Source organism: Tamandua tetradactyla, chromosome 2, assembly GCF_023851605.1.
Source record: "Tamandua tetradactyla isolate mTamTet1 chromosome 2, mTamTet1.pri, whole genome shotgun sequence".
Taxonomy (NCBI): Eukaryota; Metazoa; Chordata; class Mammalia; order Pilosa; family Myrmecophagidae; genus Tamandua; species Tamandua tetradactyla.
The window spans coordinates 88,627,106-88,643,248 of NC_135328.1; the positions used below are offsets into that span (position 1 = coordinate 88,627,106).

The window sequence follows — 16,143 nt, forward strand, 5'->3', positions numbered from 1 at the left end:
CCAATCCAAATGGGACAGAGCATCTTCTTCAATAAATGGTGTTTGGAGAACTGGATATCCATACGCAAAAGAATGAAATAGGATGCATATCTCATGCCCTATACAAAAATTAATGCAAAATGGATCAAAGACCTAAACATTAGAGTTAAGACCATAAAGCTTTTAGAAGACAATTAAATATCTTACAAATCTTTTGATAAGAGGTGGTTTCCTAGACGTTTCACCCAAAGCACAAGCAATTTAAAAAAAGAAATAGACAAATGGGATCCCCTCAAAATCAAACACTTTTGTGCATCAAAGAACTTTGTCAGGAAAGTAAGAAGGCAGTCTATGCAATGGGAGACAATGTTTGGAAACCATATATCAGATAAGGGTTTAATATCCAGAATATATAAAGAGATGATACAACTCAACAACAAAAAGACAACCCAATTTAAAAATGAACAAACGATATGAACAGATACTCCTCAGAAGAGGAAATACAAATGGTTAAAAGGCACATGAAAAGATGCTCCCCTTGATTGGCTATTATGGAAATGCAAATCAAAACCACATTGACATATCATCTCACACTCATTAGAATGGCTGTTATCAAAAGAATAGAAAACAACAAGTGCTGGACAGGATTTGTAGAAAGAGGCACACTTATTCACTTTTAGTGGGAATGTAAAATAATTCAAGTGCTCTGGAAAGGCAGTTTGGTGGTTCCTTAACAAGCTAAGCATAGAATTGCTATATGATACAGCAACCCCATTACTAGGTATATATTCAGATGAACTAAAGGAAAGGACGCAAATGGACAAGATTATATTTGATTGCCAAGAGATGGAAACAAACAGCCCAAATGTCCATAAATGAACGAGTGGCTAAACAAGCTGTGTTATATATATATATGTGATGGACTGTTACGCAGCTGTAGGACGGAATAAAGTTATGAAGCATGTAACAACGTGGGTGAAACTTAAGGACCTTATGTTGAGTGAAATTAACCAGAAGCAAAAGGACAAATACTCTATGGTCTCACTTATACAAAATAACATTAATGAGTGAACTTTGAGAGTTAAAGTTAAGAACACAGGCTATCAAGAGATAGAAAGAGGGTAGAGATTGGGCATTTGGTGCTGAAGGAATACAGATTGTGAAACAGGATTGATTGTAAAAATTCAGAAATGGATAGCATGATACTATCTGATGCTAGCACAATAATATAAATACAGTGAACAAAGCCGAATATGAGTACAGTTGAGGTAGAAGGGCTGGGGGCATGTATGACACCAGAAGGAAAGATAGAGGATAAAGACTGAAATGGAAAGACTAGGAAGGTCTGGAGTGGACAATGATGGTGATTAAATGTACAAACATAAGAACGTTTTTGCATGAGGGAGAACAAATGAATGTCAACATTGCAAGGTGTTGAAAATGGGACGATATACAGCAAAAAGTATAATCAATGCAAAGTTAGGGTCTATAGTCAACAGTAACATTGTAATACCCTTCGGCTGAATGTAACAAAGGCATTATGCCAAAACTAAATGCCAGCAAGCAGGAATATGGGAGAGGAGTGTGGAATCTTTGTGGAAAAGAAAATGTCCTCATATAAATATATGGTGGTGAAGCCATAGCTATTTATTTAGGTTGGATTTTTGATGTGCAAATAGAACTGTGTAAAAATGAACAGAGAGAAACAAGTGCTAGAGAAAATATGGAGAAAGTGATGTACCTATTCACTGTTGGTAAGGAAGCTGAGAGGTGCGACCCCTTGAAGGGAAGTGTGGTGGTTCCATAGGAGGCTAGGGATGGGGTTGCTACATGATCCTAAAACCCTGTTGCTAGGTATATATCTGGAGGAACTGAGAGTGGGGGAGTATGAACATTTGCACACTGGTGTTTATGGCAGCAGTGTTCACGGATTCACAATGAATGGAGGTGGCCTAAGGGAACAACGACTGAGGAATGAAAAAGGGAACTGTGAGGTTTACTTACAAAGGACTATTGAGGGCTGAGAGGAATGAAGTTGTAAGTCATGCAACTAGGTGATTGAACCCTGAGGACAGTATGTAAAATGAAATGTCAAAAACAAATAGACAAATATCACCATGCCTCATTCATATAGACTAAGTATAATATACAAATATGGATAATTGAAGTTGAGAGCATGGGTTATCAAGTTGGAGCTTACTGTAAAGGGTCCTAGATTGTAAGCTCTTAGAGCACTGACAGAGTTGGGAGTTGTAACTGTTATTTCTTAATTCTGAGATACTGAGCTATTTGGGTATAACCTCTTTGTTCCAGAAGCTTCAGGTATTTATGTGACACCTGAGATTCAGAGTTAGAGTACTGAAGCTATGAAAGTCAGCATTGCTGCACACAGCAACTGTTCAAAAAGTTGAAAAAGTGATCAGACTTCAACTAGAGATATGAATGAAGCTGTTCGGGGTAGGACTAAGGTAAATCAGAATATAGGGTAAAGGATGATATGGTCCATATTTTTAAAACTTCAATTTCTGTGTGAGACCAAAGGAGAGATGTTAATTTGGTGGAAAATTTATATTTTGGGTAGTGCATTATCTAATTTAACTTGTGTGATTTGTTTATCCGAACACTATAATTTCATGGAATCTTGAATAAGGCATGAGATCTTGTTGATTTGTCCAGGTTAGTGTGATGCCCCAATATATCCCAGAATAATTTGGACAGAGTATAAAAAAATATTTGCAAAATCCCCTTGGGGGACTGAGGAGAAAGGAAGAAATGTTAACTTTCCCTGTCTGGGGAATTCCTGATATTCTCACAAACAGTGGGAACAACAACTTCAAAAGACAGAACCCTCGATCTTGGGGTACAGCCCTATGAAAACTATCCCTGCAAAGGAGAAGCTAAGCCTACTTATAATCATGCCCAAAAGCCACCCCAGAGAACCTCTTCTGTCGTTCAGATGTGGCCTCTGTCTCTAAGCCAACTCCACAGGTGAACTCACTATCCTTTCCCCTATGTGGGACATGACTCCTGGGGTGTAAATCTCCCTGGCAGTGAGGGACAGGACTTCCAGGATGATCCAGGACAAGGCATCATGGGATAAAGAGAGAGATTTCTTGACCAAAAGGGGGAAGAGAGAAATGAAACAAAATAAAGTTTCGGTGGCTGAGAGATTTCAGAGTTGAGAGTTTATCCTGGAGGTTATTCTTATGCATTGTTTAGATAAACTTTTTTAGTTTATGGTGTATTGGAGTTGCTAGAGGAAAGTATCTGAATCTATTGAACTGTATTCCAGTAGCCTTGATTCTTGGAAACGATCATAACTATATAGCTTTTACAATGTGACCATGTGATTGTGAAAACCTTATGTCTTATGCTCCTTTTATCTGGGGTATGGACAAATGAGTAAAAAAAATAAGGATAAAAAATAAATTATAGGGGTGATAAGGGGTAAAAAAAATGGAGACTTTTTGTGGTTATGGGATGTATGAGTTTTTTCATTTTATTCATTTCTCTAGAGTGATGTAAATATCAACAACTGATCATGGTGATGAGTACACAACTATGTGTTGAAAAAAAGATGTATTTTGACTTTTTTAAGAACTTTTGTAACTTAAAGATTTCAAGATACAAATAAATGGTACAATGATTGGCATTAGACAAACTAATTTAGTTGAAAGGCCCACTTCAAACTGGTAATAAGATTGATGCTGAAATCCAAAACTTGTAATATTTATAATTTAGGAAAAATGCAATCGTATACTTGGTCAATATTTTTTCAAACTTCTGGATTACAACAAACCAAATTATAGTGTTTGTATAGCATTATGTGCATTTGTAAGAGTTTGTGTCACACAGAAAAGCTATTGTCAAATGGATAAAACACAACCTGCTAATGCATGAATTATATCTATTTATTCTTCTTATAATTTGGGCTATTATTTCTTTAAATGCAGCAAGGAATGCCATAGAGCAGAGCAAATTCTATCCTCATTGTTAGTTAAATTTGGCAAATTCCACTGGATAAATAGAATGAACTGGTATTAAGTAGGCTAAGCTAGATGAAGGTTATATGCCAGAGGTTGTATGCTAATTTTTTTTCATTAAAACAATATAAAATAGTATTTTATTTATCAAATTGTCCAAGATAAAAACTTAGAAAAATGACAATATCCACTATTAGCAACAGCATGGGGATGTCAGCACTCTCATATTTTTCTGGAGTGGTACACTGAATTATATATCCCAATTTAGAAAAGCTCTTTTTCTTGATCCACATTCCTGTGTCTATGTACCCAATGTAAATAGGATCTCTGTTGAAGACGTTCCTTTAATTAAGGTGTGGCCCAACTGAATGAGGTTGGCCTTTAATCTGTATTAAAGATTCCTTTTTAAATAGAACAGACTCAGTCACTGGGAAAATTACGGGTTAAAGCCAGAAGCTAAAGGACAGAGGAACCCAGAAGAGAAAGAGAATATCACCTGATGATGAGAAAGCCAAGGAACCCAAGGATTGCCAGTCAGCCATATTCCAACCAATCCTGGGAGGAAGGAACCCTTCTAGCCTCTGAAACCATGAGCCAATAAATTCCTGTTGTTTAAGCTAAAATATTCTTTGGTATTTGTGATCACAACCTGACAAAACTAAAATGGCTGGTAGGGCTGTAAAAGGATAACCTTTATAGATTGCAATTACGGAATTGGTATTATAATTCTTATAATTTTATATGTAAGGTTAACTAAGTCCAGCAATTTATCCTAAGGAAATAGTTGTGATTGATACAGAAAGATGCTTAGACAAGAGAAAACATTGACAGCTTCCTGTTTGATAGGTCATGTTTCATCCATAAAATTTAAAACAAGATAAAACTTTGCAGCACCTAACAATGTTGTATGAAACAATAACATCATTTAAAAATGTTCATGGAAAAGTAAGTAAACAAGAGGAGCAATAAGAAATCATTGTTGAATTTACACAGTATATATTAACACATAGAAAAAGATTGATTGGGGCAGAACACGGTGACTTAGCAGGCAGAGTTCTCGCCTGCCATGCCGTAGACCCAGGTTCAATTCCCAGTGCCTGCTTGTGCAAAAATAAAAAGGAAGAAGACTGATTGGCTACTGTATTAGGGTTCTCAAGAAAAATAAAACCAACAGTAAGTATATTGTGTGTATGTGTGTATGTGTGTGAGAGAGAGAAAGAGAGAGAGTATAAGATTATAAGGAATTGGCTCACATAACTACTCTGGGTGCAGCCCCATCTCAGCAGGGCAGAATGCAAGCTGGAAACTCCAATAGAGGTGATGCCCCAGTCCTTCATCTGATATCCCCCAGGGAAGGTGGATGGCTGGGAATTGCAAAAGGCAATGGTCTAGTTGAGGCAGAAATTCTTCTAACCTCTGAAATCCTTAGTTCTGGCTTTTCAGACTTCCTACTAATTGGATGAGGAGTCTTTTGGCACTGCTGAAAGCTAACCCCTTTGTTGATTATAGTATAATTTGTGTGTGTATGTGAGAGAGAGAGAGTGTAGATGCAATAAACTAATTATGGGTGCAAACACCACCTATAAAACACCCTCACAGTAACAAGCAGTCTAGTGTTTGACCAAACAACTGGATACCATAACCTGGCTAAATTGATAGGTGAAATAAAATATCACAATATACAAAAATGGGATTTTGAATGACTTATTTTTTTTCTTTTTCCTTCAGTGTTTTTTTTTTTTTTTTTTTGAGGGGGTACATGGTCAGGGAATCAAACCTGGGTCTCCCGCATGAAAGGCGGGCATTCTAACCACTGAATTACCCGTGCACCCTCCTTCAATGCATTTTTAAACAATTCTTAGTGATAAACACTGAATTATTTTTATAAAGTGGAAAATATGCATTAATTTTTGTAAAAAGGAAAATAAAAACAAACTGTTCCTTTAAAATAATAATTAGTAATTTAATCTTGATCCAAGTTGAGAGAATGAAAATATGAGAGGTATCATGATGAGTAGGGAAAATGAAATACAAGATTTAAAAGCAACTTAAAGAGAGGAACGAGGAAGATGGAAGAACTGTGGGAAACTGCTTATGGCACCGGCAGTGTGCCGGCCATCTTGTGGTCTGATGCCATCTTAGGGACTAACTCAAGTTAAATTTCTATTTCCTCACTTCTGCTCTGCCCTTCCCCCAAATCAGCTGACCAACCTCGGCTGATCCACCTTTGCTATCTTAGTCTCTGCAGATTGGCCTAGCTGCAGTGCAATGCCCATCACCTGCTAACGCCTGATACAAGGCACTTCCCCTGTCCCGCTGGATAAATACCCTGCATTTACCCTCAATAAATTGAGACGTGATCAGAAACCTGTCTTGTCTCCATTTTCTGTGTCTTTTGTCCCATCTGTTCTCACTCCCTCCCTCAGGTCCAGGTTCATCTGCCGCGTGGGTCGGGACAAAGAACCATTTTTGTGAATTGTGTCTCAGTCCAGACATTGTGCCATGCGTAGATGCTAGACCTTTCATTTTTATCACATGATAAAACCTTAAATTTGGCAAAGTATACTAAGAATAAAGAAACATAAAGTTCTTGAATTTTTTTTTTCTTTCTTTAGGATCTGAAGAGCTGATAATTTATTTATTTCTAGACATGATAATGATTTGGAAATTAAGTGCAGTGCACAAAATAAACACGATGAATATTTCTTTTTAGTAATTTGGGTGTCCCCTTAGCTTCTATGTCTGATTATTATTGATGCAGTGGTGTTATTTCCACAAAGTATAGTTCCTTGTACCATGTAAGACTTTTTTTGAGCACTTATTTCATTTAATCCCGCCAAAACCCTGAGAAGTTGTTTGCACCATTCCCATGTTATAGATGAAGAAACAAAAATTCAGCAAGGTTACATGATTTCCCAACATCTCAGCAAGGCTGAAAGCAAATGGAAACTATCAAAATCAAATTTTTCATGGATTATTCTCAAACTGAGCATTACTTTGAAGAACACTATTATAGCAATTATGAAACTATGCCATAAAAAATCACAGTACAGATTTTACAGCTTCCTTTAGCCAGTCATATTATAGTTTTGCACATTCTATGTGCGTGTGGCAAAAAAAAAAAAAAAATGTTGTCAGGTTCTGTTAGTAATACTGAGGTTGAGTATTTTAGCAAGGCTCTATACTTGACTTCTAGTTTGATTTACAAAATATGTATGTAAAAAAAGATGAATCAATGTTACTTAAGAGGTATACTTTTGGTAGGGCGATTATAATGCCTATTAAATAATGAATTAGACATCCAAGAGCTTTTTAGGATAATTTAAAGATTAAATCAGAGGCAGATACCATTAGGCTAATTTACTGAAATATTATACTTTTGTTTTCTTACCCATAAAGTGGACTTTAAAACACAAGAATTAGAAATAGTCTCTAAGGAACATAAGCAATCATTAAAATTAGCCTCTGGCCACAGAGCTCCTTATTACCCCAGTTCTGGTTACTTTTAAGGGTGACATAAACCCATACTGACTCTAGGTTCCTTTATTCACATTGACCTTTTCTTCCATTCCACTAATGCCCAAAATAATTTGTGTAGCATCCAACTTTTCCTTTGAGCTCTAGAAACCTTTATCAAACTAAACATTTGCATTTAGTTGTCTCATAGGTATTTGAAAGGTAATCTATCCAAAAGGGATCTCTTATCTTACCCTCAAACCTAATTAGGCCTCAATCCTCACCATCTCAGGAAACGGCAATGCCATACATCCAGTTTCTCAAACCAGAAATTTGAGCATCGTACTTGGTTCCTTACTTCACATTACCCTCACGCCCAGTGACCCAACCAGCCTTTTCTTAATACCTTCTAACTGTATCTTGAATCCACCCAGCAGCCTTTACCTCCACATTCAGTATGGTACAGCCCAAACCTCCTTACAGCACATCCACGCCCAAACACCCTCTTCCAGGATTAGTCATCAGACAACAGCCAGATCATCTTTTAATAAAAATTTTAAAAGGTAAATTTATTTATTTTTATTTTTAAATGCATTTGTTCTTTTGTTTTTAGCCCACATTTTTAGTCATTTTAAATCTTTTAAAACAAAAATTGAAATAATATAAATCACCATGAATTTTTTCAATGGTTTATCTATATATTGCATCCTCCATATTAAATATATATTTCATAATCATTTATTTTAAGAAATTTATTAAAGAATAATTAACATATAATAAACTGTCCATGTTAAAACTACAATTTGATGGAGATTTGAAAATACATATATACATCAGAAGCCATTGCCACATACAAAATAACAAATACCCATCGCGCCCAAGAGTTTCTTCATGGCACTTGCAATGCTTAGCTCTCTCCCCTCTGCACTCATGTCCCTAGGGAACCACTGATCTGCTTTTTGTCACTTAAGATCAATTGACATTTTCTGGAATTTTACAGAAATGGAATAATAATTCCACTTGCTCTTAAACAGCTCATATGAGTTTTAATTAATTTCTCCATTTCCACTCTTCCAAAATGGGGGTGGGGGGGGTTGTGTACTCAGGGTGAGCAAGTTTAGTAACTATTTTGGGAGAAATTCCAGAGGGATTTGTTCAGGTTTTACAGTGACTAGCAAAACTCCTGAGACACCTGCAGTTTTTCAAATAGATTTTTAAAACATCAATTAATAATATTTTTCACTAAAAATTTAAAAAAACATTTTGTTCTAGATTTGTCTTTTTTTTTTTTTTAACAGTAATTATCTTGGTTTGTGGAGATTCTGTCTTTCTAAAGACCTTATGTTAGTCAAAGCAGTTTTTACTCAAAGGGCTTTATGTGTGTTTACCAAATAATTAAATCTTAAAAGTTTGCATTGTAAAGAATATTCCCTTCTGTAAGAATTTTTCAAAAACTTTTCCAAAAGAAGTTTGTTTCCTTATTTAAATATATTAAATAATAAGCTGTTTTATCTTTCATATTGTGTATAATTTTTACAAAGTTCATTGAATTTTTATTTCAAAACTTTTATTTTTCTTCCTAGAATAATCATAGCATTTTTGTTGTCTTGTTGCTTTACAAGGAATGTTTTAAGTTGCCCTTTACCACAATGAGTATGAAAGAAAATACCAAAGTACTACTAATTCAGTTCTTATTGGAATTTGAAATTCTCCGCGAGCTAAGTAGTTAAAAAAAAAATGCATCACTAAATAAAAAGTATTTTAATAGCATCTTTTTTATTTTAATAGCATCTTTTAACAACATTTTAATTGTTGTCACATTTCATCTTTGTTTAGGGAGACGTCTTGTGCACAGCCGCGGGATCTAGAGAACAAGTAAGATTTAAAACATGCTGGGGTTTTGTGGTTGTTGTTTTCTTGTCTGCCTTTCCAATTTTCTTTATTATTTAATAGTATTTCTTTACTACTGTCAGTTGTAGCTTATTAGAAAAATGTTAATAATTTTATTAAGAAGTATGGGAAAAAAGTAAACTTTCAACACTTTCAGATTTTTTTGGAGGCTTAAAAAAAACTGACATAAATTTTCTGTATATGGTAAGCAGATAGCAAGAGGTTACAGATAAAGTGAAATTTCAAGCCCTAGGTAATGGGCATGATTTTAAGGTCAAGGATGATTATGAAACCAAAGAATGAATTTTTACAAGCTAATGGTTATAAATACTTTGGTACAATCATTTTATTTTGATCTGATGCCCGTCTATGGTAATAGGTCACTGAGTGACTTGATTCCCTCAAACCCTACCTGTAATGGAGGTATTACACCATTAAAACCAGAAAACCTGGACGGCATGGGCTATTCCCTAAGAACTACCACTGATATTGGAATGAGATATGTTTGGGATGATGAAAGAGCATTCAATTAATGGACTATCTCAGAGAAAGGATGGGATAGTGGTTAAAAGGAAAGCAAATAAGTAAGAAAAATGAAAAGAGGGAAGAATTGAAATACTTTAAAGAAATAAGGGAGAAGGCAGATCTCCATAAGAATAAAGAGAGTTAACAGATAAATTATATCTAGGTTTACAATAAATTACATATGTGTCACTATCAACATGTGGAAGAAAGGAGAGATATACCAAATTAAAGAGTAGAGATTAGGGACTGGAAACGAAAGAGATAGAGGCAGAACATACAATAGGTTGTGCTCTAGAGAAAGAGAGAAAGAAAGCAATAAACAACAGTGAAGAAAGCTGCATTTTTTTTTTTTTTTTTGCTAGTTAGCTTGTTTGGCTGTTGAGAGTTAGCTAAAATTCAAGTTTTAGTGATTTAAAGAATAGAGGCATTGAGTAATTTTTTTATTTCATTGAAAAAGAAAAAGTTTTAGTAATCATGGGATTATTTGATCTTTCTGAGAATCCTGCTTCATGCTTAATTTAAGCCATGTTTAAGTGAAGAAACTGTTTCTTGATTTATTTCAAATGTTCTAAACTCACTATACCCATGAAATCATTTGCCTACTTAAAAGGGAAAAGCATGCATTTAGGGTGATGAAATAAGTCATTAAAGTGTATTTCTAATCCACAGAAAGCATATGCTAAACAATTCAAATTTACACTGGGAACATTTCAAATTACTCCTCCATTCAGGGACACAAAACCTTAGAATTACCCTGCAGTTATGCTGTAATTACTGTTGGCTGGCAAAGGAAAGGTTAACAGTAGCATTGATCTCACTTGTAATGCACAAATTCACCAAGGAATCTTGCAGTATTTGACAGTGTTTCTATCCCAAAGCATAAACCATAATGATTCACCAAGGTAACCTCCATTTTCATTGGCACAAAGATACAAATAAGTGAGAAATTGTTTTTTAAAAGCACTTTGTGTTCTAGGTTTGTGATTGTTATTGTTCCTTTTTTGTTGTTGTTGTTCATTTATTTTTGCTTTGTTTTAGTGGCTATTATGTGTTACTTGCTTATCATCACGTAAAAAACGGTTTCTTGCTAACAGTTGAAGTGTCATGGGTAAAAAAGTAGATGTATATGGAATCCATTATTTAAGAAGCTATCACTACTAGTTTACCCACCATCATCCATTATTTTAGCAACTACAGAGCAGATTTCACCCATGCTGGGGTAGAGAGAGCCATTGTCTCTGACTAAATCTGAAACTGGGGTGAGATTCCCAGGGCTTCTATGTAATCTCCTTGACCTTGATGTTCTAAAGTTTAAAATGGAGATAAGCTTATCAATGGACAGGATGGTTATGGTGTTTGAAATATTTACCAATCTGAAAGCCATTGGAATTTGGTCAGCATTTCTGGATGACATTCCTCGTAAGACCTGGGTTCTAGCTCTTTACTTACATCCTCTTATCCAGAATCCCACAAACCACACAAATGACTTGACTGCCAGTGTTTGTACTTGTTATTCAATTTTACCATTAAAAGAAGTAACTGTAGGGGTAGTTCAACCTTTCATTTAAATAGCATTAGCCATTATCTTCATAGCTCCATATCTGGAATGCATAAAAAGTCCTTCAGTCTCATAAAAAAACCCCACACCTAGTTACCTGGAACTTTACATTGCTCTAATAGAATGAAGCAAGGACTCCCTTCCCCATTTTAATCCCACTAGGGTAGGTGGCTTTACATATATTACTTCATATAATCTTCAAATCAATTATGTAAGGAATATCTGATTGTTTCCATTTTTCAGATACTTCTCAGAAAAGCTTATAAACATGACTGAGATCGCACAGCTCCAAAAGGGAAAGAGTTGGAATTGGAACCCCGAGCTCTTTCCCCACAATGCATGTACATTACCAAACAACCTGCTGCCTTCACTGGTGAAATATAATGTTTTCAGTGCAAATGTTTTTGGGAGAATTATCACAGTGATTTAGTCCACACTGATTTGGAGAAAACATTTCATAGTAGAGAGGAGGGAGAGTGAAAGAGCTCACAATTCCCAAGGAGGGCCAGTGATTGAAAGTGTAAGCCATGGGCCGCAGAGGCCTCTCGCTGACTGAAGCTGTGTCTTGGACAACTTATTGGTTTTCTTTTCTTCCTTAAGAACAACCCAAAGATCCTCTTTCCTGTGTGCCCCAGCTTTTTTTGCTGATGGTGTGAAATCTGTGGTTCATTTGAGTTAGTCTAAGTATACTTGCTGAAGTTCAGGAAATGCATATTGAACGGTCCCTTTGAGACAAAAGTCCCTTGAACTTCTTTAATAAAAGAAAAAGGGTGTTAAAAAAAACCTGAGGCCTTGGATGATTGGTTGTTTAATTTAAAAAACAATCATGTTCTGTTCAATTTAAGTTAAACAAGTTTTATGCTTTTTTTGGACAAATTGACCCTATATAATAAGAGTGTTGAACAAAATCAACAAATAATCCTATTCCTGCTCCTTCAGACACATATAAAATCACATGAACTCAGATATACAAACATAGAAACATACTTGCACACTTGCACACACATAGAATATACCCCTTTCAAGTGAATATTTGATAGTATATATTTTCAGAAGTAGTAATGTTGAAAAGTGATTCTAGGACTAGGTTGAAATAATTGAGCCATACATGTGTTATGGCATCTCTAAACTGTAAATAATTTACACCTATTTAAACACTGAGTTTAAATAGTCATCATCGTCCCTTGGAAATGAAAGACTGAATGTATTTAGAAATATGCTCTCATTGTGTTAATATCACAATAAAGGTTTCTCCTTCCTCACACTGTCTCCAGTGTAAACATACTGCTTGATAAAATGGCAGTTAAGTTAACTTGATTGCTAGGCAACTGTATTGCTATTACCACAGATAAACACACGTATTTCCTCCTTGGGATATTCCCAGTAAAAAAGGTCTGGACGAGCACAATGCTTTCTTTTGGCTTGATTGTGATCTTATTCATTCTAAGTAATCACATATGTATGCTGTATACTTTTGCAAATGTACAGAAAAGTTCAGCAGAAAAAGTGGACTATTAGATGGCATATTTCAGAACACAATAAACATTTGGCGTTTTATACAATAGAAGGAATCTAAATTGCACAACACAGGCCTGTTTCCATGTAGACTATGAGAGCTAAGCCTTATCTTGGGATCATAGGGGAGTTTTGTTTATAAATATCAGCTTTGCTAATGAAACACAAATAAATGCTTGCAGAAAGAAATGATGTAATAGCAATGGGTTATTATTTTATATGGCCACCTCTTTACTTTCAAAGAGTTTTTGTTCTCCCATGACTCTTACACGGAACTGACAGTTTACTTGCTACAGGAAAATATTCATCATCTGTGGCCGCTACTGATCATGAGGATCAGAAAGCATCAAGAGGGCAAAAGTACAGCAGCCAAGAGTCCAAGGGTGAGGCAGCCCTCAGGGTGAGGCCCATAGTGAGGCTGGGTCAACTGCAAAAGGTACCCAACAAGGACTCCTCTGGCCTAGGAACTCTAGCTTGAACATTGATGCTTTCAAGCCACTGGATGAAATGATTTAACTGATTTAAATGATTTTCATGAGACCCTAGTAATGGTGCCTTAACCACCACGATGAAAAAAACAGAGTGGCCACCTCCCCGTGCATCCTATATCCAGATACCTCTCAGTGATGATGTCACTTTGGGAGCCAGACTCAGGGCAGAGCTGGCCCTGTGTGTCACACCCTAATAGATGATAGCCACGAATAGTCCTAGTGGCCTGATCCTCTATGCTTGGTTAGCACTACACATATTTATATCTGGGAAAAATTTCAGTGCCCCAAAGGGCCATTTCATGCTATGAAATGACTGGCCTACCATGCAGCCTGGAAAGGAACAGAAGGACCCTTGTTGCTTGTGCCCTTTTGGGCTAGTAAAGAACTATTATTCATTAGATATGAACTGTTACCAAACATAGAAGAGAGTGAGAATCCTTCCATAATTGAAAACTCTTATTAGTTCTGCCTTGTGAGTGACTGTTTCTTTGCTATCATCAGTGATCAATGACAGGGCCCAACAATGTAGGTACATCACAAGACACACTCACAGCACATTTATTTTCCCCATCACCTTAAGCATGGGTTCCAAGATTAATTTTAATGTCAGTGATACCATATATTAATTATTGCTGCAAAATCTTTGTTTACAACATCAGATTTTGCCACCCTTTCTTACTTTGAATTGAGGCCCCTAAAGCCTTAAAGTGTAAGTCCTGCTGAACTTTTTCATATATCATTGCTCACCTTTTTTTTTTTAATTAGCACTTGTGCTATCTTCATCCCTCTCTTTAACTCCCTTTTTTCCTGCCCCAGTTAGTGCAATTTTGGGGTTTATCTGTTTTATTAAAAAAATTCGGACACTCAAAAACTTTGCTGAAAACTTAAGGCAGTGACTAACTGTCTGATAAAGGTTTGCTATAGAATTCTGACAGTTTAGTCTAGTTGGTAGTGAATACAAAGAAAGACAAGTCATAGAACTCCTTTTAGCATTGCTAAGTTTTGTGATGTCTTTCTCTTCTTCCTGATGTTACAGGATATAACGGTAAGGATATGCGCCATCACAGGGCAGAGAATGGTGATTCTTTATTCTGAATAGCAGAATGGCAAAAAAATGCATACACGTGGCATCAAACTTTTAATTGATGGAGCTAGATAAAAATTACAATACTATTCTGTCAATATGCATTAATCTGACTGTTTTGTTCTCACATCCATTAAAAATAGAGCAATCATTTTACATTGTAAAGAGTATTTCTGGACCTGTGTGTTAAGGAAAAGCATCTTACAAGTTTGATATAAATTTTTAGCCATTTCTATCAGAAATCCCCTAGTATAAATTTCTTCAGTGCTTGGATTTATCTGTTTTGTAGTCTTCCCAAATACCATGAATAATGCTTGGCTTATGGTATTCAGTCAATATTTACTAACCACATTATCTATTGGGCAGCTGTATCTGTTGTCTTACTGAGTAACAATTTACTACATACCTAACAGCTTTTAACAAGAGATGTTTCTTATCTCACATTTTCTGTGGGTAGGGGTCTGGGCAAGGCTTAGCTGAGCCCTGTATATAAATACAGTCAAGATGTCATCTGGGTGTTAGGTATCATCTGGAGGCTCTACTGATGATGAGTCTGCTTCCAAGCCCACTCACACTGTTGGCTGCATGCATTTCCTTGTGGCTGTAAGACTGAGGGCCCCAACTTCTTGTTGGTTGTCTGCTGGAGGTTGCTATCAGCAATTAGAGGCTGTCCTCTGAACTCTGGGGTGGCCCTCTCCATAGACCCGCCCTCAACATGGCATCACTTGCCTCTTCAAAGCCAGCAAGGGAGGAGAGTTTCCAGCACCAATTTGCTAGTAAGACGGAATCTTATATATATAACATAACCACAGGAGTGGCATACTCTCACTTTTCCCAAATTCTATTGATTAGAAGCATGCCACAGTTTTCATCCACACTTCAGGGGAGGAGACTATATAAGCATGAGAACACCAGGAAGTAGAGATCTCTGAGGTCATCGCCACCTTAAAGTTTGTCCACCATATTAGGTGTTATACAAGAACTAATGTCAGGGACAGCCCTGAAATCCCAGTTATGAACTAGAATTGCTACTAGAGAAAAAACATGTTAGTTTGGTCTTACTAAAGAAAATGTGGAATAGTTGTTAAAATAGCTGTTGGGTAGAAAGTTGTCACTACACTAGATTTGCTAAACTTCCAAGTCCACGGCCTATCCCATTGTAAGAGGCTGAGTCTTCAGGGACTAGGAACATGTTCTTAGCTTCACTGGCAATGAATAGCATATGAACCTCTTTTCTTAAAGAGTGCATTCTAAATCTCAGGAGTTTGAATAACAGGATTTGTTCTTAACATACACCTCACTTGTCTACTATTGTTTGGCCTGAAACAACCACAGAGGTAATTATATGCTACATAATTGTATGTTGCTGTTAATAAGTGCTTTACCATCCATTTATTCATGGGTATGTTTTCTCAAATAATCACTTAATCTATGGTATTTAAATCAAAAACTCCCATACTTACTAGTCTTCAAGGATATGAGAAGAATAGATGAATTATAAGCTATTCCCCAAGGAGCATGTATTGGGATATGTGGGGCCATGTAATATAGCAGTAGCTGCATCTTATTATTCTTGAAAAACTCCCCAGCTTCATACCTTCCTGGAGTTCAAAAACAGATACTATTTCTGAGTGCTCCTGCAGACCATAATTGCTACTTTCC

At 36.1% G+C, this 16,143-nt stretch overlaps 1 protein-coding gene across 1 annotated transcript in view; it reads left to right on the forward strand.

Annotated features, from left to right (window-relative positions):
• The first annotated feature begins 9,254 nt into the window (after positions 1–9,254).
• Positions 9,255–16,143, forward strand: part of PTPRD (protein tyrosine phosphatase receptor type D) — a 685,849-nt gene continuing 678,960 nt past the window's right edge. The window contains exon 1 of the mRNA XM_077148194.1: positions 9,255–9,293. The gene's annotated coding sequence lies outside the window, so the exon portion shown is untranslated. The remainder of the gene's footprint in view (positions 9,294–16,143) is intronic.